A 24263-nucleotide genomic window follows, 5' to 3' on the forward strand; every position below is an offset into this window, starting at 1 on the left:
TCTTACCTGAACAGCTTGCAGGCTGAGGGCTGCTTCTCTCTCCGGTCGAAGGGAAAGGGGATCCACTTGGTCTCGTCCGCTCTGTGGTGTTACTGTCACCGCGCTGCAGCTGCTTCTCCAGCAGCCCCAAGCCGACTCTCTGAACCTCCCGGTGGCCGCGGCTCTGTGTGGGGAGAGGGGACGGGCCGTGGCATGTACATCAGGTTGCTGGTCCGCCTGCAGACACCGTGCCACAGAGCTGGCTCCCAGTCCCGCAGGGCTGTGCGGGAAGCAGGGAGGCAGGCGGGGGACCGACAATGCAGCCTCTGGGTCTCTCTCTGGCCTCGTTGATCTGCAGAGGGGACCTGCCTTAGCGACCCCGCCCACAGGGATGCACACGGAGCTCTAAGGGCCCCCAACCCTGGGCAGCCAGTGGCAGGCCCAGGGGCACAGAGCTGGTGGCCAGCAGGGAAGGGAGGCAGAGACAGCAGACGGCCGTGGCAGCTCTCCTGGGTGTTATTTTAGCGTGGTTTGTCTTGGGGCAAATGGCTGAGCCGAATGGACTACTAGCCTGTCTGAGCAGATTCCTGTTTATTTTGAGGCCTCAGTTGGCAGGGAAACAGCGGGTCGCGGCTCATAGACACTCCTCTGCAATCAGAAGGCTGCTGGATGAAAGGGAATCCTTTTCGGTTCTGGCATCTGGCATCCCGCACAGGGTGTAGATGTCTGTGTGTGGCAGTGTGTGTGTGTCTGTCTGTGCTGTTCCCATTTTGCAAAGCTGCTCGAGGCAGTGGCCATGCAGATTAGGGCTGGGGAGGGGCTGCAGAGAGAATATTTCTGCCCTTCCTCACCAGTGGTCAAGCCTGTCCATGCTGAACTAGGTGAATCATCCGGTGGGGATTTCTTCAATGGACCATGGGTGGCATCTTTGTGCCCCTGGCCAGGATGGGGTAACGAAGAGAGGAAGCTGCCTGTACAAATAACTCTTTGGCTACAAGGTGAGGAATGAAACTGGACTGAAAGGATACAGCTTGGGAGGTGTCTTTGAAGAGACCAAATGGAAACATGATTAATAGTTTCTTATAATTGATGAAGAGTCCTACCTGCTTATGCAGGTGTCTGAGCCTGGGAGGTGTCACAGAGTGTGTGTGCAAGCCTGCCCACCTGGTGATTCAGATAGGAGGTACAGATTGGCCTGTTGGAATTAGAAATATGCTCACTGGTCTCTCCCTCCTCTGGGAAGGTGGGGGTGGAAAACTGTTCTCCACACTCATCAGGGAGCAGCCAGGGAGACTTCATGTGCCTCTGAAGGGACAGGCTCAGAGAAGCTCACCTCCTGTGACAGAACTAGAGGCACAGACATCACACAGCTCCGATAATGGATGAGCCACAAATCTCCTAAAAGGGACTTGAGAGGTGCAGAAAGAGTTGATTTCTGCAAACTTTATTAATAGGAACCTCCATGAATTGCCACTACCACATATTCAAAGGTCCTAATAATTTGCTTTTTAAAAAATAGTAATTTTCTTGAGCATCTGCACGATTCCAGAGGACCTCTGGATCACAGATGAAAATGTTTCAGACAGTCACCTTCTCAATATTGGAGAATTGCTCTGCTGCATGCAGGGGGCAGGTGAACTGTTTTTAACCGCATGGAATGATAGATTGTAAAGTTAGGAAACACCCTGAAAACACCGAGGACAGAGATACAGCTCAGCGTCTCACCCAGGTTGCCCCCATAGTTTCTAAGTCCTCACTGGGTCTGAAAGCTGGTCTCCCACCTCAGGCTAGCACCCTTGAACCTGCCCACACAGGGCTGTTGACCATTTCTGGGCTGCTCAGCATCTCAGGGCCCTGACTCCCTGCTTCCTGAAAGAGATTCATGAGGCTTTCCGAGCCACGTCTTTCCCGCAAGCCAACACGATTATGGTGACAATCAAATGTGCCCAAGCATGTGACAGCACCTTGAACACCGGTAATGCAAGTGTAAGTCATTATTTTAGTGTTACTTCTCCATTACATCTAGTTGTGAAATGCTGTTAAAAAAAAAAAAAAGCCAAAAAAACACACAGCTTTCAGGCAAATACAACCACTAGCTACTGATATAAACCAGTTTCTTTATTACATATCAGGTGTTGTTCAGCAATGTTCCTGTCCAAATACTGGGAACTGATTCCTCAGTTCCTTAAAGTACTTACTGTAATATAATTCTCCTTAATACTGAATTTTTTAATGTTTTGGTTTAACTTCCCTCAAGTTCCATATTTATTTCAACTTCCATGTTGAAATGTCTAGATTTATCATTTTTAAAAAATTTATTTTATTGAAATATAGGTGACTTACAATGTTGTGTTAATTTCTGCTGTACAGCAAGGTGATTCAGTTATACATATATATATTCTTTTTCATATTCCTTTCCATTGTGGTTTATTACAGGATATTGAATATAGTTCCCTGTGCTATACAGTAGGACCTTGTTGTTTACCCATTCTCTATGTAATAGTTTGCATCTGCTAATCCCAAACTCCCACTCCATCCCTCTTCCACCTCCCCTCCCCCATAGCAACCACAAATCTGTTCTCTATGTCTGTGAGTTTGTTTCTGTTTCATAGATAGGTTCATTTGTGTCATATTTTAGATTCCACATATAAGTGATATCATGTATTTGTCTTTCTCTTTCTGGCTTACTTCACTTAGTATGATAATCTCTAGGTCCATCCATGTTGCTGCAAATGGCATTATTTCATTCTTTTTTATGGCTGAGTAGTATGCCATTGTGTGTGTGTGTGTGTGTGTGTGTGTGTGTGTATACCACATCTAGATTTATCATTTAAATAATATATGTTCAGATGCTTGGAGTCATGAGACATGATAATGTTAATACTTCCTGGCCCCTCTGTTATTTAACATGGGAAGGGACAGGACGTTTCCTAGTTTAAAAGTCTGGCCTCAGAATAGCCTTCCAGCTCTGGGCTAGGAAATAGTCCATGGAAATAATAGCTGTCCAAGCCACTTATTAAGCGTTCACAAGATGCTAGATCCTGTAGAGAGTGTGTAACAGAAACCATATCTTCCCTCAAAGCATTTAGACCACTTTTAAAGCCATTAAGACTATTTAAGGTGTTTAAGTGATTAAAACTTTATATGCTTACTAGCCCTGCAGAGGGTGGATCTGAGAAAGGAAGAAAATGACAGATTTCGAGGACCAACAGAAATCCTAGTAGAAGCCGGGTAGGTTTATCCACAGAGGCGTGGCCTTGGCTGGAGTCAGCCGCGTCTAGAATGTTCTGGCCGGTGCTGGAGGTGAGATTTTTCCTTCCGTGTCCTAAGAGATTGACTCACTATCAAGCACTTCAGCAGCAGCTGTTACAGAAAGTGGTTCTAAACCTCTTATAAGAGCTTTAGAAGGACGAGAAAGGTAGAATGGGGCGTTTCTTTGGTTTTTTCTTATTCTGTGCTCAGTGCCTCTGAAAATCAGACGTAAGACTGTCCTTTTTTAACTGCACCAACGTGAAAAAGGAATCAGAGCGTGATAGATTCAGGAGGACTCCAAATGTCCCAGAAAATAAATTTTCTTTCTCTCCCGGCATAACACATAAGCCCTGGCTTCTTGTTCTTGAACCTTGAGGCTGACATTCAGTATTTGCTTTAAAATGTCCCCTTCGCACATCCTGTTTACATAAACGGTACAGTTATGTGAAATGCATACCAGACACACTGCATGTTCTTTCTAATCTCATTTGACCTTGTTCGGACTCCACAAGTCCTAATCAGCTGACAACAGGAATCAGATACTGCCTGCCGCTTTCTCCCCGCAGTAAAGTATTTCCTTCTGTTTATGCCCAATCATGCAATTAAATGAAGGGCATGCTGGCCTCCTGGCGAACCAGCTGCCAAGATGACGGAGGGGAGCAATTTGACAAATAGGGCACAGGGAAATACAGCAGGCATTCACAGGAAATTGTATTGGTTGCCCAAGGAGACCTGACAGACACAAACATCACCAGAGCTACAGGACAGAAATGGGGTCCAGAGGTCCTCCAGTGAGAAGGTGTCTCGCTCTGATCCCACTCTAACCCAAGAACAGGAACTTGTCCCAGTTTGTCAGCCTGGCTCTCAGCGGCTTCAGGGGAGGAGGCCTAATTAGGGAGGGTCACACCCATGAGAAGTAGGCTTCCTCTTTCTGATATTGGTCACCCATAGCCTATTGTATGTTTTCCTAGATCTCAGCTTTTCAATTTTTATTTTAAGATATTTTATCTTTAAATAAAGTAATGCCTTGTGCACATGTTAAAAATGCACAATGTACAGAGAGGTATAAAATGACCCTCACTAACCCCCTTCTTCCCAAGATAACCACTATTTACTTTTTTTTCTGGATCCTTTGAGGGACAGAAATGTCTTTACACACTTGAATGTGTGTATGCTTAAAAGCGATTTACTAGGCACGGTCCTGCATTGTTTGTTTTTCACTTAATAATAGATCTTTGCACATTGGTCTGGTACATCCAAGTGCCAATATTCCTTGCCTGCATTATTGCAATACCTCCTCGCCGACTTCCCTGCTTCTACCCTTACCCCCTACAGTTCATTCCAGAGGGATCCTGCTAAAAGGTAAATCGGATCATGTTTCTATTTGGTCAAAGCTGCCCAGTGCCTTTCTTTGGCACTAAGAACAAAAGCTAAGCTTGCTGTTACCACCTGCCCCTCCAAATCCATCCCCGATGCATTCCTCCTTTTCACTGTGCTCCAGCCTCACTGTTCCTCATACAAGCCAAGTGTGGTCCTACCTCAGGGCCTTTGTACTTACTGTTCCCCCTGCCTGAAGTGCATGCATTTCTTTTCTGCCCCTTGATTCTTTACGTGGCTGGCCCTTCCTTACCATTCTGGTCTCATTTCAGACCCTCCTCCCTGACCACCTGTTCTAAATCAGCCCCTCATAGATCTTTCTTTTTCTTCATAGATCTTTTTACTAGCTGAGAATTACCATGTTCAGTTATTTATTTACTTATATGTTGTCTGTCTTCTCCTAGCACACACACTGGAATGTAAAGTCCGTGAGGAGAGCAGGGATTTTATCTGTCTTTTCACCCTTATATTCCCCGTACTTGGACCAATGGTTCTCAAACTTGAATGTGCATCAGAATCGCAGATGACTGTACCCCAGCTCCAGAGTTTCTCATTCAGTAGGTCTGGAGCGGGCCTGGGAATTTGCATGTCTAACAAGTTCCCAGGTGATACGGATGCTGCTGGTCCACGGACCAGACTTTGAGAACCACCAGTCTAGACAGTGCCTGGCACACAGTGAGTTGCTTATACGTTTATTATGTGAACACACGAGTCTGCATGGAAGGATCTGCTATTTTCTTTGGAATGGCAGTTTTATTTTCACTATATCATTTATTTATATTTATTGGACAGGAAACCTCCTCCAATTCTTTGTGACAGGAGGGCCCCAAGTTCTGTCAGCTAAAATGATGTATCAGCTCCATTGGTTTGTCAGCCAATGATCAGAAACCTAAAGTGTTATAGGCCCAGGGGAGCCAGTGAGAGGCACCCCTCGTTCTCTGCCTCAGTAACACGTCAAAGCCAAAGGGGGTGGGATTCTCCCTTCATATGTGACAGAGAACTTTCCCTATGGGGAATCACTCAGGCCTCCCCTGTAATTGTTTAACAACTGTCCTGTTGACTTGCCTTGGTGCGTTGGAATGTATACAACACACACACACACACACACACACACACAAACACACACACACACACATACTTTTTCATACTGAGTTTCAGGAAGTTACAAGATGCCCCAAGTCCATTTTAATCTCAAATTTTAAAACTCCTGATCTAATCATTGACTATCTATTTGGCAAAACAAACAAAAACAACCTGGATCCCCAGTTTGTTTTTAAATTCCCAATTAAATAAGAGATTTAAATGTAATAAGACAAACCTTTAAATGTAATAAGACAAACATTAGAGAAGAGCATTAGAGGAAAGCATTAGGTAATGAGATTTACCGTCTTAGGATGGGGAATGCTTTTTGAAGCATGATTTGAAACCCAGAAACAAAAACAGAATAGTGAGATTGATTCCATAAAATTTAAAATGATCTGTACAAGAAAGAAGAAAAAAGATCCTCCAGTTTAGACTCTGGGGAGAAATCTATGGAGCCTATCTTTTCCATCTATATTCTTTCCACTTGAATTGTCTGGGTGGCCTGTGGCCAAGCGTGGTGGGATGAGACATAAGCTTATCAGAGCAGACGGGGTAAGACCACATCCTTCAGCAAAGCCCTGTCACTGGGTTCATTAGCCATGGTTTGGGGGTTTTCTGAGCAATTTTATTGAGATATAATTCACATACCATGGAGTTTGCCCATTTCAAGTATACAATTAAGTGGTTTTAGTATGTTCACAAAGTTATGCAACCATCACCACTGTCTAATTTAGAACTTTTTTTGGTCATCCCCAGAAGAAACCCCATACCCATTAGTAATCATTCCTCATCCCTGCCCTCCCGCCAGGCCTACACAACCACCAGTCTACTTTCTGTCTCTGTAGCTTTGCCTGTTCTGGCCATTTTATATACATGGGATCATACAGCGTGGGTTTCTTTTCCTTATAAAGCATGATGTCTTTAAGGTTCATCCACATTGTAGTTCGATCCATATTTATCAGAATGTCATCCCTTTTTATTGCTGAATAATATTTCACTGTATGGATATGCCATCTTTTATTTGTTCATCAGTTAATGGACATTTGGCTTATTTCCTCTGTTTAGATATCATGAGTAATGGTGCTGGAACATTCGTGTTGTATACAAGTTTTTGTGTGAATATTTGTTTTTATTTCTCTTGGATCTAGTGGCGGTTTTTCTCTTAAATATTTACCCAAAGCCGATTACTTAGCCTATTTAATTCTTTGGGTTTTAGCTTTGTTCTGTCATGACCGCCTGGGGAAGCAAGCAGGCTTGGACCTCAGAGGCCCGCTTCCCGGAGTCCTGGCCCCTCCCTGCTTCTGTGTATTTGGGAATGTGCTTTCATCTCACTGTGCCTCACTCGTGGGGATGCCAGCTCTCTGAGCCTCTCAGGGATACTGTGAGGATTCATGGCATAAACCCAATAGGATCTGCTCTCGAGAAGGTGCTAACCCACAAGAACAGGTTCACGTGCATCAGAGAAACAAGATACCCTCAGACCAAGGGCTCCCAGCACCACAGGTGATGGCATCAACCAAGAGGCCAGTGGCTGGATGCAGAGGCACAGACGTTACAAAACAAAAAGTACCGTTTACTTAAGATTTGGGTTTCCTTGGAGATCTGAATTTGCTGAATTTGGTTGCTTTCCAAATCCTGCAAGCTGCCCTCTGAGTGAGGCCTCTGGCCTGGTCACCCTGTTCAGGGGGCAGGAGAAAAGGACAAGGCCATGCCTGGTGATGGGCAGCCAGACGGGCAGACAAATTCTAAAGCCCACCCTCCAGCTAACGTTTCCCCAAAGACCATTCTAATCGAAGAACTCATCTAATCCAAAAGCACCTCGCTCTCTGCAGAGCCCCAGAGGTACCTCCTTTTGTGAAATTCCTCTGCCCCTGACCTTCTTGTTGGCTCTGGGGTAGGGGTGTGACCCCTCATCGCTGGGCGAACCCCCTGTAGAGGCACTGGGAGCCCCGGAGGCAGAAGAGGGGCCTGAAATATCTGAACTTTCTCCTGCTCTCTGACCATCACCTGTGCCCCTCGCTCTTTCAAATCAGGCAGCAGGAAGTACCACTGATAAACATGTAACTGAGGAATCTAATAGGAAAGGAGATGGTAGGCTTGCCTGGGTTCTAACTCCCATGCTGCCACTTACTAGCTCTCTGATCTAGGACAAGTGACTGAGTTCTCTGAGACTCAGTTTCCCCATCTGTTAAATGGGGATAATAGTGGTATTTACCTCATAGGGTCACTGTGAGGATTACCGGAGATGATGCCTGTCAGGGGCTCCAGTATACATTCAGAGCTCCATCGGTGTTTGTCATAGTTATTATATTACTTATACAATCAGAATTAAGGATCTCAAGTAATCTAGCCATCCTCTCTAAGCTATTTAGGGAGGCTGTTTTTATTTTTATCTATTTTTATTGGTTGGAAGCACCTAATGTGTGTTAGACACCACAGGGAGGGCTGGGGATGAAACTTAATTTTCCCCAGGAATGTAAAATTCAAGCTGGGAGAGAAACTAAGATACATGCAGTTCTTAAAGAACAGGTAAACAGTGGACTGCAATGCCGAGGGGCAACGCTGTCCCAGTGTGGAGAGGGAGAGAACAGAAAAGGCTGGGTGGGCCAGATGCGGCCTCGGAGGGGAGGCAGCACGGAGTCTGGCCCTTGAAAGGCAAGATGGGCTCACATTAGCAGAGAAGAGGGAGGAAGAAGTGGGCAAAGGTGGGTGAAGGGAAGGGGAGACCCGTGGGAGCACAAGCAGGTTGGGGGCCCAGCGGGTCTGGGCATGGTGGGTAGTCTGAGCCAGAGACAAGCCTTCTGGTGTCTTTCCCACTCTCAGGTCTCTAGGGATGATGTACCATGGGGTCTTTTAGTCACCTGTTCTACTAATAATTATCCTTTCTATGAGACTTTCTGTCTCGCATACATTTTTGTGGACTATAAGAGGGAGGAAAGAGGCGGGGTTATGTTGGAGGAGCTCTGGCTCTTAATCTAGACGATCACAAAAAATGCCATACAAAGTGCCAACCAATGACCTTGGCCATCCTGCATGCAGCCCCCTTGATTGTCTTTGGGGACCCAGCCTTTCATTGCTTTCAGGCCATGTGGTTTTGGGTGGGGATGACTACACCCCCATGGCAGGGATGGCACAATACCCACATTGGTTCAGTGAATTGTGACCCTGAGACTCTAGCTAGAACTGTTGGGAAAGGGAAACACCTATTCTTGTAGGTTGGCTGGGCCAGTAGGATGTCAGCCCCCAGCTGCTGGCAGCCACCTTACCACCAGGATGAGTGAGTCTTCCTGGGAGTAGAATGACACAGGGATGCAAAGCAAGAAATGGAGAGAGACAGATTCAGGATAACATCATCTGGGCACCTGGATCCCACCATATCAAAACCCTGGCTGTTTCAGTTACATGAGGAAAACATTTTTCCCTTTTTTGGTCTAAGTCTCTTCAAACTGGATTTCAGTCCATTGTCACTAGAAGAATCTTGACTTATTCAAGGAGTTATCTTGTTCCCAGCAATGTTGTTGGCTTTACTCTTAGCACAGATATTTGTGGTCCTGAGCCGAGGGGTGGTGTGTGTCAAGGAATAACGGTATGCGTGTGCAAGCGATGGAGACACCTATCCATACCCTCAATAGGCACAGGTACATGTCATGTGCTCGGGTGGCGGAGATGTTAGAAGGAGAACCCAAAACTCTGCAAAATGTCGTTCTTCTTTGCCCCTTGACTCTGCTTACAGAGCAATTCTCCCCAAACCCTTGATTTTATTCCTCTTGTTCTCAACCAAAGAAGAGAGTTCTTGGATCTGTTAAGTATATTTTGCGGGGTTCTAAATTCATCAGGGAGAGATGGGGAAGGGGGGAAAGGAATCTCTACAGATGCCGTTTGTGTTTCCTCCCTTTTGCCCAATTACAGGGAATCGGCTGGCATCCTTTTATTTATTTCCTATTCGATGCAGAGCTTTTAAGAAACTAAGCATTAGCATTACTGCAGTGGGATTTGTCTAATGATTTTCTGGGAAATGTCTTCTTGGATCTCAGCAAAGATAATTCACTTTGTAGAAACCCTTTCCTGCTTCCCTGCTAAGAATTCGACTCACCCAGTTCTTTCTGGAAGCAAGCTGGCCTCCGAATGAGAGAAGGGAGTACAGGAATGCTTTAGTCTAGCATCCATCACACAGCCTCAAGCCTGCCACCGACTCAGATCAGGGAGAAGCAGTGGAGGGTGGAGAGCGTTCATGCAGAGCACAAGCCTGAAGCCAAGCGGAAAGTCCACAGCAATCGGAGCCCCTTGGAGAAACGGATGCACTCACCTCTGTACTTTGGTTCTGGGGCACTTTCTTTCTGGGCGATGGCAGCTGCGTAGCCTACGGCATCCACACTGTCCTACCAGGACCGCTACAGGCAGGCCACCGCGGGAGGAAGGGCGTGGCCTTCACCAAAGGAGGCAATGCCCTTATTCCCCTGGAGTCCAGGCTGTTGGAGCTGCTTGTTCTCTCTCTCCTGCTCCCTCTCTGATGTGTATGGAGCTCAGGGAGCCCCCAGAGAAGGGCCGTGTGCACACCACACACCACACCCGCCCTGATGCAGGTGGGCTCCGCAGCCTTGGGGAGCCTGGGGAGTGCGTCGTCAGGCCACCCTCATGGGGTCCCTACCAGTGCGGCTGGTGTACCCACAGAAAGCCCAAGGACAAGCACTTGTGTATTTATTTCTCCCCCTCTCATGTGATCTTATTTTTGGACCAAACACAAAAGCTATTTGGGGGCTGGACAGCTGCCAGGTGAAAGGGCAGTTATCTCATCCAACTTGTCTCCATGCCTCTCTCTGAACTATGTCCCTGTTACCTTTCCACGTATAAGGCAGAAGGCGGGGAGGGGGGCTTGCTCTGAACCTTACTTTTAATATATCTGAGCTATTAGTCCAAATTACTAACTGTATTTTAACCAGTTCATCCCCACCCTTTGAGATTTCACAGAATATCAATCTAATGAACAAAGTCACTGCTTTTATATCTGAGGCTGGTGGGCATGTCCTACAGTCAACACGCATCTGGCCGTCATCTGCACACTGCTGTAGACACAGAGACCCTCTTACCAGCACTGGGTGGGACCCCACCCCTGGAAGGCACTTGTGAGCAATGTGGAGGAGTGAGGCTCTTCCACTGAATCACACTGATTCCCCTGGCTGTTTCCGCTTCTAATTCCTAGGCTTGTAAAACTGAACATATTTAAAAAGCTTGGGTTTTTGCCTCTGGTTCTTCCTCTTCAGACCTGAATGGGAAGCTTTGAAACCCTCATGCCTGACAAGATGCCAATTCCATATCACCTTCGCCATCACCACTGTCATTTCTTGAGCCCTTGCTAAATGCCATTTTCATGCTGAGCTCTCTTCTCGCGTTTGTCTCATTTATCCTCGCAACAGCTCTGTGGGGAAGGTCATCCTATTCCGATCTGACAGCCAGAGAGGCAGAGGCTGGGGAAGGTGAGCTTGCCAAGGAGAGAGATCCCAGCCCCCATCGTCTGACTGAATAGCAGGAACTTTCCGTCACTTTGCTCCCTGTCTCCATAAATTATTGAGATTTCACTGCTGTTTTCATTTTATAAGAAGAATAACAAAAACCTCACATTTGATTCAGACCCATGACTTCAATCCTCAGTTTCTTTTCCCAACCTCAGTTCTTGAAGGGGAAAAAGAATAAGGTTTTCATCTGTTTACAGTCCCAGGCCCTGATTCTAGGTACAGGATGGAGAGTCTCTGGCCTCCATTCTCCGTGGAGCCAGTTTCCTATGAATAATTCACTGTGCAAAGACACACACACCAGAGAGGACTGGGTGGGGCCGCCCAGGCTGTGGTCCCCACTGCATCCAAGGTGAATTGCCCTTTCTGTCTGCTGCCTTGAGGGAGAGCCAGGGAGATGGAGCCCAATAGCTTGTCCAACACTGGCCTCTGCTGGCCACTGGCATGCATTACCCCTAGGATGGTGGTCTTCAAGACTTTCCAATGGGCACACCAGGGATCATTTTTAGAGAACCAATTTCCAGGTTCCCAGTTTCTTTAGGTACCTTTTCCTAAAACTGATTTGCCTGAGAACATGTCTGTGTTCATAATAACCCTACCTTTACTGGAAAGCATACCCCTCACTCCTCAAAAATCTTACTAAGGAGCCATAACCCTGAATGTAAAAATTTCCAGGTCCAGGTTCTCAAACTGGAAGCTTCCTTTAAAAATTTAATTCAACTTCCCTTAATAACTAATTAAGGCAGTTTTTAATTGAACAACTTTGTCTCTTCCATCCCTTGAATTTGAGGGAGAGTACCGTGAAAGTTGTAGAGACTATTAGAAATAAAAATAACAGATTAATAGGTACATTTAAAGAATGTTGTCACAGCTTAAATTTTTAATTCCAATATTTACAATATGCTGGAAGCTATTATCTTGAATCCATATGAACTTAGTGGTGAACCTTTAACGTCAATTTTTAAATGTGAGTATAAGTAACATTATTTTTCAAAATTGTTTTAGAAGGCACAAGGGCAAAAATGGGTGAATCAGTCAGCCCTTGGCTTTTATCCATCCATCCACCCATCCATCCATCTTTCCACCCATCCAGCCAACACCCATTGAGCATCTATCAGGCATTGTTTTGGGCACTAGACATAAAAATGGTGAGCAAAAACTGACATGTGACATGCCCAATTCTTACTTATGAGTCCCTCTAGGGAATTGAGTGAGGGGAAACAGATTAATTTAGTACTTTCTCAAATAAATGTAAGAATTCACATTTGATAAGTACTTCCAAGGAGGGGTATTCAGTGATGAGAGAACGTATAATGAGGATTGTATGTTGCAAAGATTGACCTAACTCATGGTGGAGATGTTAGGAATAAAGTCTGAAGCCAGAAAAAGGTATTCAGCAATCTCTATGAAAGGACTGTGAGAACCCAGGAAGAAAGGCCATTTTAATGTGGGAGGATTGGTGAATAGGATCAACCTTTGCAGAGTCAGTTGTTTTAAGAAAGGGCCTTTGCCCTTACACAAATACAGTCCATATTTAAAAATCACTGGGACCAAATTTTCCCCAGGGAACATTTGGCATTTTTGGTTGCTGCAACTGGGGTTGTGCTCACGGCACCTAGTGGGTAGAGGCAAGGGATGCTGCTAAGCATGCTGCAGTGTTCAGGATAGTGCCCTCCACAACAAAGTGTCCAGGCTAGCCCTAAAGTCAGTAGTATTGGAGTTGAGAAAGCCTGTTATGGATGGGGGCAGGGCAGGCCTCGTCCACGTGTCTACAGTGGATGTGGACCTATTCATCCATTCATTCATTCGACAGGTGCTTATTGAGTACCCACTATGTTCAAGACACCATTCTGGGCATAATCGAGGCATACCAGGCACCCCCTAACCAAAACTGTCATGTCAAATGGCCTACCTGGGTGTGTTCCTGTTACCCAGCCTAAACTTTTCGCCATTAAAATGGTGGCAAAACTGGTCTTGCTGTCTGTAGAGAAAGAGACAAAAATCTATGGATATGATTCACAATATGGTTGCTGCAACATTGCAAGAGTGAAAACAGCCTAAATGTCTGTCAAGAGGGGAATAGCTACATCATTCGGTACATCCATACAATGGTATACTGAGCAGCCAATAAAAAAAAGAAAGAGGCAAATTTCTTTGAGATGACACAGAAAATAACCGTGAAGATATTAACTGGAAAAAAATTTTCAGAACAGCAGGTTAAATGAGATTGATCTGAGTTGTGTTTTTAAAATTGGTTTTTTGTGTGTGTTTGCTTGTGCATGCAATTGTTGGGAAAGGTCTCACCAAGTTCTTAAAAATGGCTACCTCCAGAAAGTGGGGAAAAATGTGTAACACGTTCATTGGGAAAAGTTCCCCACCTAATTCCCTCCTTTCACACCAGTTAGATTCTGCCCAGTTCATCCTCTCAGTTACTACCAATATTCAGCTGCTCACCAACTTCTGGAGAACATTCAAAAAACTTCCAGGATAGTATCCATTCCTTATTATTAACCCAGGGTCCTTCAAAACTTGCCTCCAGGCAGCCTTTATGGGCTCTTCTTGGGAGCCGCTCTTCCTGCGACAGCCCTGTTCCCACCCCACCTCCCCAGAGCTTAAGTCATAGTGAACTCACCAGGACTTGTCACACCGTACTCTTTCAAGACAGGCTCACCTCTGTGCCTGAAAAGTAGTCCTTTTCCTTTTCTGCTTGTATTAGTCAGGATAGACCAGGTTATACTACGTTTATAAATAATCTCCACATTTTAGTGACTTAAAGTAACAAAGGTCTGTTCCTCATACATCAACATTGACATGTCCATGTGTAGGTTGGCTGGGCAGGTCTGCTCCATGTCATCCTCAGTTGAGGGCCCAGACTGAGGGAGGTCCAGCCCTCTGCTTACAGGAAGGAAAGGGGAGAGATGGTTACTGTTACACTAGCACATGGCAGTTACTCCTACTCACATTTCACTGGTCAAAATGAGTCTTATGGCCACACCTAACATAAAATGAGGTGGAGAATTTTAGTCCTATTATTTGCTTGGAAGGTGAGGAGGTGAGAGTCATAAATATTTGGGGAACCTGAATTCTATCATTGCTGGGGGGGCGGCTTCCCTGGTGGCACAGTGGTTGAGAGTCTGCCTGCCGGTGTAGGGGACATGGGTTCGTGCCCCGGTCTGGGAAGATCCCACATGCCGCGGAGCGGCTGGGCCCGTGAGCCATGGCCGCTGAGCCTGTGCGTCCGGAGCCTGTGCTCCGCAGCAGTAGAGGCCACAACAGTGAGAGGCCCGTGTACCGCAAACACAAATAAATAAATAAAAATATATAATTGCTGGGTGAAAAATATATATATATATATAAAATATATATATGTATATATCTCCACGAAGTCAGGTTTACTGATCATGTTCAAACAATCTATATCCTTACTTGTTTATCTGGTCATTTCTTGTGAGTTTTGTCCATCTTAGCTTCATATGTTTTGAAGCCACATCATAAAATGTATACAAATTTTATAATCACTCTATTTTCCTTGTGAATTGAAATTTTTAAAATTATGATATATCCTTCTTTAGCTGTAGTAATGCTTTTGGCCTGAAAATATGTTTTGTCTGATATTAATATATACTATAAATATTAATAAGATTTTGCTTAATAGTTATGTTTTGTCTACCCTTTACTTTCAACATTTTAAAACTAATATTTTAGATGTGTTTTTTATAAACAATATATAGATTTTTAAAATCCAGCTCAATACTCTTTGACATCTAATTGACATATTTTGTTCATTTACATTTAATGAAATTACTGATATATTTGGATTCAAATCTACCATCTTATTAAATGTTTCCATTTGTCACATGCTCTACATTCTTTTTATCCTCTTTCTTTGTTTGCTTTTGGAGTGGCTAAATATTCTGTTTTACCCTCTCTTACGTTGCAAGTTATATACTTTTTTTTACTGTTCTTTTAGAAGTTATCCTAGAGATCACAATATGTATCTTTGATTTATCAAAGTCTTAACATTTTAATCTTCTTCCATAGTAATACAAGGACCTTAGAACATCTTAGTTCCATTTACCCCTCCCTCCTTACTTATGTGTACTTGTTATATATTTTAACTTTTTAAATCCCCAGTGGACATTGCCATGTTGTTTTGTACAGTCTACTTCATTTGGATTTCCTCAAATTAATCTCTGCATTGTTCTTCGTTTTTTCCTGCACCTGTAATTGTCATATTAAATCATTTTCCTTTCCCTTAAAGAACATGCTTTAGTGTCTGCTGCTGGTAAAGAATCCTGAAAATGTCTTAAATTAACCTTTGTTATTAGAGGCTCTTTTCACTGGGCATGGAATTCTAGGTTGGCACTTCTTTTCTTTCAGCACTTGAAAGATATTTAAATTCTACTAATTTCTAGCTTCCATTGTTTCTGTCAAGAGGCAAGCTAACAGTCTATTCCTTTTTTCAAGTAGTGATAGCTGCTTTTAACATTTTTTTCTTCTCTTTGTCTTTGGTTTTCATATATTTTACTATGACGTACCTAGGTGTAGTTTTTATTTATCCTGCTTGGGGTTCCCAGGGACTCTGGGATCTGTGGCTTGTTTTTAGTCAATTTTGGCAATTTCTCAAATATTTTCTCTTCAAATTATTGCTCCTGCCCTATTCTCTCTCTCGTCTCCTTCTAGAACTTCAGTCTTCACTTTATCTTCCACATCTCTTATTCCCTCCACTGTATGTTCCATCCTTGTGTGTCTCCATGTTTCATCCTAATGTTTTCTTCTAACCGACTTCCCAGTTCATCACTTCTCCCTTTGACTGTGTCTAATCCGCTTTAAACCCATCCACTCAGCTCTTTACTTTTGTTATTATATTTTCAACTCTAAATTACTATTTGGTTATTTTTCAAATCATTATTGTCCCTTTTTTTTTTTTAATTTCCAGTTCTCTGCCATATTTTAAAATCTCATCTTTTATCTCCTTTGCACAAAGTCTGTGTCCAGTAACTCCAAAAGTGGAATTCTCTGGGATTGTTTCTATTGTAGTTGTTTCTGTTGGATCTCATTCACATTGCCTTGTTTCCTCATGTGTCTGGGTACCTTCAGACCGAATTGTATGTGAAAAATTGTTAGTAGAAGTAAAGTGAGACGTTATGGTGTTATCTTCAGAGAGTACAGTAAGTCCCCTACATACGAACAAGTTCCGTTCTGAGAGTGCGTTCATAAGTCCAATTTGTTTGTAAGTGCAACAAAGTTGGCCTAGGTACCCAACCAACACAATTGGCTATATAGTACTGTATTGTAATAGGTTTATAATACTTTTCACACAAATAATATATAACAAACAAACAAAAAATAAACATTTTTAATCTTACAGTACGGTACCTTGAAAAGTACAGTAGTACTGTACAACAGCTGGCATACAGGGGCTGGCATCGAGTGAACAGGCAAGAAGAGTTACTGACTGGAGGAGGGAGAGGAGGTGGGAGATGGCAGAGCTGAAGGATCGTCAGCGATAGGAGACAGAGGGCAAGCTGCAATTTCACTCACACCTGATGTTGATGGCACAGGTTCTGGTTCCTTGCTGGATTCAATTCTGTCTACCCTCTTCAAAAAATCGATCCAGTGATGTCTGGGTAGTAGCTCTTTTTGTCATTGTAGATGACACAGTAGCACTGGATTGCATTCTGAACGACTGCTGCAACGCTTGTGTACCGTTCTATGTTCAGGTGTGCCTCCTCAAACAGAACTAACTTAGGCAATTGGACACACGAACGCACGTTCGCATCTTTGAAACTTTGCAACTTGAAGGTTTGTATGTAGAGGACTTACTGTACTTAGGTTTGCTTCTGCTAGGCACCTGGGGATACTAGCAATCTGGTCTGGCCAATCTGGCCTTAATCCAGTTTGAAGAATTAAGCTCATTGGAAGCTGGGTTGGGACTCTGCAAAATCTGGTTATTTTCAGTTCACCTAGTCTTAAGGTGCAATTTCAGGGTCTTTGTCTAAAACGGGAAGTTACAGTACCCCGGCTCCTTCGGTGGGCACTGGATCCCACCTTGTGTCCCCTTAGACATGCAGAGCTGCCTAGGTGCTGCTTAACCTCTCGGCTTCTTAGTTGTCTCTTCCTGAGGCAGCAAATATCCCAAGGGGGAAAGGGCCCCCAGTTGTTGGGCTTATCTCCCTGAATGGCCATCTTTTCCCGGAACTTGGTTTGGCAATTCTTCACGATCTTCTTAAGTGTTTGGTGCCTTCAGGCTGATTTTATTCTTATTTTGTCCAGCCTTTCTAATTGTCCCCAGCAGGAAAGCAGACCCCGATGATCTAGTCTGCCGTTACCAGATGGTAAGAAGTGTAAATGTAGGAAGTTGTCCAGGTGTTTGTGCACGTGCACACCTTATGTGAGTGGTGGGCACTGGGGTCAACCAGAGAGCATGTGCTCATTTTTGCCTTATGGGGATGAAAGTCTCATGTTGCCAGATCTTCCAATTTTTTTCAAGAGAAGTAGGAAATGTGGGCTTTTTAAATGTGAAATCCCAATTTTCAATGGTGGTTAAAACAAATTAACTCTCAATGAGCCAAACAAGGTCCATCTGGGGTCCAAACCGAGCCCACTGGATACCAGTTTGAAATAGCTGGACTACAGTCTGTGTTGATGGGAGAAGTGGGGTGAAGGGTGGCTCTCCTTTACCAGTAAACGCTAGCCTCCAGCGGTCCAGGCTGCCTTGAATAAACACCAGGCCCTCATACAAAAAAATAACTTTGAAACCACTTTATGTCTCTACGGAAATCTCTTAAAAATGCCAAGGGGGAGGATGGATTCCAATCATAACACAAGAACATTTCTGAAAAGCCGTCTCCCATCTCTCTCCCAAATCCTCCTCATGGCAGCTCAGCAGCTACTCCAGTCCCCCAGAATTCATCTCTTTAATTCCTCCCAGTTCAGCCCACCCCTGGCTCCTATCTCCCTTGTCCCCCTTCTCACCTTCTGATCTGTTCTCCTTCTTCCATTAGGTGATTCTCCGCCTTTGCTTCGGTGACCCCATCAAGTCATCTGAGTCACAGCACCACACAGGGCAGAACCCCTTCCCATGGTTTCCTACCTTCTGCACGAGACAGGCTCCAAAACTTAGTGGGCCAAAGCTAAATCCTCCTTCACAGGAAGTGGGGGCAGGGAGAAACGATGCTGTAAATACTCTAAAATATGTGTTTTCCTGTCCCATCAGCTATGCCATCTGGGATGGGGTGAAGCCAGGACAAGACGTCATTTTGCAAAGGAGGCAGAGCCCATATCAGGATGCCTTGGCACCAGGGTGAGTTTTCAGATGGCTGCCATCTCCTTGTCACTTACCTTCTATTGAAAGGACAGGGTCCCACCCAACCCACCACCCCTCCCACAAACGGGGAGGGAGAAGCCAGAAGGAAGAGAAATCAAAGCGGACTTTTTCTGATGTGTCTAAAAATAGAAAGTTGGCAAAGCCTGTCACAGAATACAAAGTATTTGATAAAAATAGCATCTGTTGAGCTTGGAACTCAAGTTAGAGATGCATGGAAATGAAATTTATTCCTTCCTTTAGTGTTTCCATATTAGTGTAACAATTCTGTCTCTCTCTCATTGATGAGGGTTCAGATGCTGCTTTCTGTGGCCAAGTGGCTTCCTTTCCCAGGGTCTGATGGTGGAGGAGGTGCTGGCCGAATTAAAGAAAGCACTAGACTCAGAGGGTCATGGGTCATGGGTGTGGGTCCACCACTCTCACACCCATCCTTGACTTTGACTCACAGTGTCAGGGCTCACTTACGCCAGCTTGTGAGTTTTCTAAATAAGCCAGTGTTGCTGACTCACAGAAGCCTGAATAGTAATAATAACTGTGTAGTAGTATTACTCCCCCAGAGGGAGGCCACTTGCCATTTTGGCAAGTCCACAGAGGCTGCTGTCTCCCTTCCCCGCCCCCCCCAAGCAGCTCCCCAAGGTGTCTGGGGCTCACATTCTCCTCCTGCTACTGAGGACCCCACAGGGCTGTCCCTCTCAGGTCAGGATGGGACTCAAGACCTGCCCTTTCTCAAAGCACATCCCATAGCCCAGGGAATTACTAGCCACAGGGACTGTCGCCTCTCATCAGCTCTCCCAGATCCCAGCTCCCCAGATGTCCTGCTCTCTGCTGAGTTTCCTTTACTGAGAAGCAAAGCTGAGCCAGTCTAATAATAAATGAGAACAAGGGATCAAGTGGCCCCTTTTAAATGAGCTAGGTTTTTAAATGAGTTATTTTAATTGTGGTAAGATACACATGACATAAAGCTACCATCTTAACCATTTTTAAGTATATACAGTTCAGTGGCTTTAAGTACACTCGCATTGTGTTGCAGCCGTCACTGCCATCCATCTCCAGAACTCTTTTCATCTTCCCCAAATAAACTCCTTACCCAGCAACTCCACATTCCCCCCTCCCCCCAGCCCCTGGCAGCCACCATTCTACTTTCTGTCTCTATGGATTTGACTACTCTAGATAGCTCATGTGGATGGAATCATACTGTATTTATTGTTTTGCGACTGGCTTATTTCACGGAGTATAATGTCCTCGAGGTTCATCCATGTTGTAGCATGTATCAGAATGTCCTTCCTGTTTAAAAAGGGCTGAATACTATTCCATTGTATGAACATACATACCCCCTTTTGTTTATCCATTCATCCACTGATGGACACTTGGGTTGCTTCTACCTTTCGGCCGTTGTGAATTATGCTGCAGTGAATGTGGGTGCTCTCTTCCTGCTTGTTTTGACCCGTTTGTATTTTAACGGGATTTTTAAGGAAGGTAATCCAAATGGTGCAATATTTCAGGGATCTGAGGCTGACCCCTTGCGAGCTGTTTTAGGTGGAAACAGATTTGGTTCTCTTGTATCAAACTATGTCTCGTGCATATGGGGCTGCCCGGGGATATGTGTTCTGGTATCGTGTGATGTGTGCTTTCCTCACTGACAGGGATAGGAAATTATGTCCAGTGGAAGGAAAATGTTTCTGACTGTAAACACTTAAGCTGCTTAGCCATGGGAATCTTGACAGTGGTTGATTGGCAGACAGTGGCGGTGAGAAGTGATGGGGTGATGCAGATGCAAGGAGGCTTTGATATCAAACCAACAAACATGTGTCCCCCACATGGGCTTCAAACACCTGCCTTGTCCTGATTCTTTAGGGTCCTTGCTGATTCACATCCACCCCCTCCCCAAGATCTCCCGTATCTTTAACTCTTAATTGTCCCCCCATCAGCATTGCAACATGCTCAAGTGTAATGAAACAAAACTGCAAAGCAAATCATAACCACCCCCCCCAACCCCGAGCCCTATCACACTTCTTCTCCCACCCTCTCTCCCTCTCTTCCTCCTGGAGACCTGTCTTCCCTCCTCACTTTCACATCCCCACCCCCACTCACTCCTAAACCCATCACACTCTGGCGCCCATGCTCTCCTGGCTCTGGGTTCCGATATGACCTTGCTGAGCCTCCTGATTTGACCTCCTGACGGACCCGAGTCTCAGCCCCCTGTTCAAGGCAAGAACCCTGCATCCTGAGTGGTCCTGGCATCTTGCTTCAGAGGCAGTCCCTAGAACACCAAGAATTTTATATTTTATTAATTTATTTTTATTTTTACACAGTTTTTAAAGGTTACACTCCATTTACAGTTATTACAAAATATTGGCTGTATTCCCCGTGTTGTACAATACATCCTTGAGCCTGTCTTACTTCCCTGCCCCTACGCTTCCCCTCCCCACCCTTTCCACTGGTAGCCAGTAGTTTGTTCTCTGTATCTGTGAGTCTGCTTCTTTCTTGTTATACTCACTAGTTTGTTGTATTTTTTAGATTCCACATATAAATGGTATCATACAGTATTTGTCTTTCTCTGTCTGACTTATTTCACTTAGCATAATGCCCTCCAATTTTTTGTAGCTTAGTAATATTAACTTGTATATATTAGCCATATCTGCTTTATCCGTTCATCTGTTGATGGACACTTAGGTTGCTTCCATATCTTGGCCATTGTCAATAATGCTGCATTTATCTATCTATCTATCTATCTATCTATCTATCTATCTATCTACCTACCTATCTTCCCCGTCAAGAGAATGAGATGTAATCCAGAACCACACCCTTACAAACTCAGGAATAAAAGCAATATTTGCAAATCACTTTTCAGACAGTGGAGTGTAGAGATGAGGCAATCACTTCTATCATTAAACAGATTTTGATACAACTCCCGGTTCTGCTAGTTGCTAGCTGGGAGACCTTGGGCCAGTTTCTTAAATGCTGTGCCTCCTCTCCTCACCTCGAGATGCAATTTTAGTTGCACCTACCTGGTAGGACTGTTAGGAAAAATAAATAAGAAAATGTGTGTCGACGGAGCAACTAAGCCTGTGAGCCACAACTATTGAGCCCACGTGCCACAACTACTGAAGCCTGCATGCCTAGACCCCGTGCTCCGCAACAAGTGAAGCCACCGCAATGAGAAGCCTGCGCACCGCAACGAAGAGTAGCCCCCGCTTACCGCAACTAGAGAAAGCCGGCGTGCAACAACGAAGACCCAACGCAGCCAAAAATTAATTAATTAATTAATTTTAAAAAAGGAAAAAAATGTGTGTCGAGTGCTGAGCACAACGCATGGCTTATAGAAAGCATTTCATAAGGATGAGCTCTTATTACTCCTTTTTAATTGGTGTAAGTTGACCTTAGTACTTAAGTCCGTTTTGCTTTTCATACCTGTAAAATTTGAACGAACAAATGTGCTAAGACTAAGGGGTTTATTGCAAAATTCTCTAGAGAATAAATGGTTTCCGAAGAGATCAGAAACGTTTACTAAAGACTGCATGAGAACTGCAGGGAGAAACATCGTCTAGAGGCTGCTGAAAGGCAGAGTCCCTGAATGAGGGTGAACATTCCTAGATGTTGGGAGATAAACCAAAAGACTCGAGAGTGTAATTAAACGTATGCCTCGGTGATTAGCGTCAGATGAGATGAATGATCTCTATCGTGCAAGTACAAACACAGACTGTGGGAAAACAGCCACTGGAAAAGCTACTGGAACTAAAATTAGATGATAGTCAACAGTCTGGCCACCAGATGAGGAATCTACTCTTTGATAAATTTCACAGAACTGTAGCCCTCATTTTAAAATAAGTAGAGATATTTCAAGAACAGATTGCAGGGTCCATGAATAGGTATAGGGATCTGATAAAATAGCTGAATTGTAGGCAGAAATTGAAGGACATTGAGGTGACATTGACACATGCTGCTCCACACATGGAGGCTGGAGGGTGGCTGGACTGAGGTGGAGAGTCTAGTCCTGTGTGATGCTGTGTGGCAGCTGGGAGCATGTGTGGCTCTCCAGTACCTGACCTGTGGCTGGTGGACACTGAGAGGTGCCGCGAGTGTAAAAGACGCACAGCTTTCAAAGGCTGAGTAAAAAAAACAAGGTGAAATATATCAACAATGTAAAAAATATTAGTTGCATGTTAAAATAACAGTTTAGGTGTAAATGTTGGGTGAAATAAAAGATACGAAAATCAATTTGACTGTTTATACTATTTTAATGTGGCTTCTAGAAAATGTAAAATTACACACGTGGCTTGTATTTGTGAGTTGCTTTATATTTTTACTGGACTCTGCTGGTTGGTTCAGCTCCACACTCCCCTTGCACCACCCAGATCCAGCTGGTATTAACCATGACCTTGGACAAGTTATTTAAAACCCATGGAAGCTTCAGTTTCCTCATCAGTAAAAGAGTGGTCGTAGGAATTAAAGGGGGTAATTAAAAAGCATTAACAGTGTGCCTTGCCCCAGAGTAGGTAGTCAACAAATGTAAGCTATTCTTTTCTGTTAGTTAAACTCACAGAGCTGGAAGTTTCCTATAGGTCAGTAGCATTACGTATTTAAGGCAATACTAGAGGATGCCATCACAGTCTACCAAATGAGAGAGGAAAATCTGCCCACCTTTTAGAGCAGCGGTTCTCAACTGGGGACGTCACGTCTGGTGATGCCTGAGAGGGCTGCTACTGGCCGTCTAGTGGGTAGAGGCCAGGGATGCTGCTAAACATTCTACAACATACAGAATAACCCCCACCCCCAAAAAACACACGCACCAAATTATCACGTCAAAATATCAATAGTGCCCAAGGTGAGAAACCCTGAATTAGAGGCCCTTGGTTATTTGCAACTTACACTGATTAATGGTCAAGGTCTAGAACATGTGTGACATAAAGAGAAACTTACAAATGCCACCCAGGTGCATGCCCCCCAACCAGCAGCATCAGTATCGCCCAGGGAGTTATTAGAAGTGCAAATTCTCAGGCTCCATCCCAGTCCCGCTGAATCAGAATCTCTGGAGGTGGAGCCCCAAAATCTATGGTGTAACAAGCCCTCCAGCTGATTCTAATGTACTGTGAAGTCTGAGAAGCCTGCTGAGCTGACAGTTTCCTGGTTACCATCTCCTGCACATCCCAGGCCCGAGCAGCAGGTGGCAGCAAAGCCTATAAGGATGTTGTAACGCCTGTGAGAAGCTGCGTGCTTGCGATGAATCAGTTGGTAACCGAGCTGGGTGCCGGAGTGTTTGTACACTAGATCACAGTTAATAATGCCAGCTTTCTAATTTCAGGAAAGTCAGAGGGGAAATTGTTCATAAGCATCCTAAGGTTCTTTCTTAGTCATATAGTGTTTCCAGGGCTTTGAAATTATTCAGTTCTAACGTCTGTTTCAAAGGCGTCTTCTCCAACAGAGAATTTAGTGAGTAATCCGGTTTGGACTATTCTCCTAAAATACTTCTCACCCTATAAAATCCCAAAGCCATGAGAATAAATCATTTCTGCTGTCCCCAGGCAACTTTGGGCCAAGTATTCGACCCATCACCCGCCTTAATGGACCCTTGGCCCCTCCTCTACACGTGGACCAGATCTAGTGAATAATGAACATCTCACGTTTCCCAGGATCTTTTGTCCAGCAGGTAAAACTAAATTTGTTCAGTAATCTTTATTAAGGGTAAGAGCGAGCAGGTTACAGTTCAGGTAATTTTCCATTTGTGCCACATGGGG

General features: G+C 44.5%; 1 protein-coding gene across 2 annotated transcripts in view; it reads right to left on the minus strand.

Moving 5' to 3' along the window:
• FGF1 (fibroblast growth factor 1) overlaps nt 1-1234 on the minus strand; it is a 97136-nt gene extending 95902 nt beyond the window's left edge. Inside the window, exon 1 of one of the 2 annotated variants that reach the window (XM_089909432.1) lies at nt 7-1234. The gene's annotated coding sequence lies outside the window, so the exon portion shown is untranslated. The remainder of the gene's footprint in view (nt 1-6) is intronic. The other variant, XM_022589995.3, reaches the window with a different exon arrangement.
• Nucleotides 1235-24263: the final 23029 nt, after the last annotated feature.

This window comes from Delphinapterus leucas, chromosome 3 (genome assembly GCF_059928025.1).
Source record: "Delphinapterus leucas isolate spDelLeu-1000000601 "Yukka" chromosome 3, BTC_Dleu_Yukka2, whole genome shotgun sequence".
NCBI lineage: Eukaryota > Metazoa > Chordata > Mammalia > Artiodactyla > Monodontidae > Delphinapterus > Delphinapterus leucas.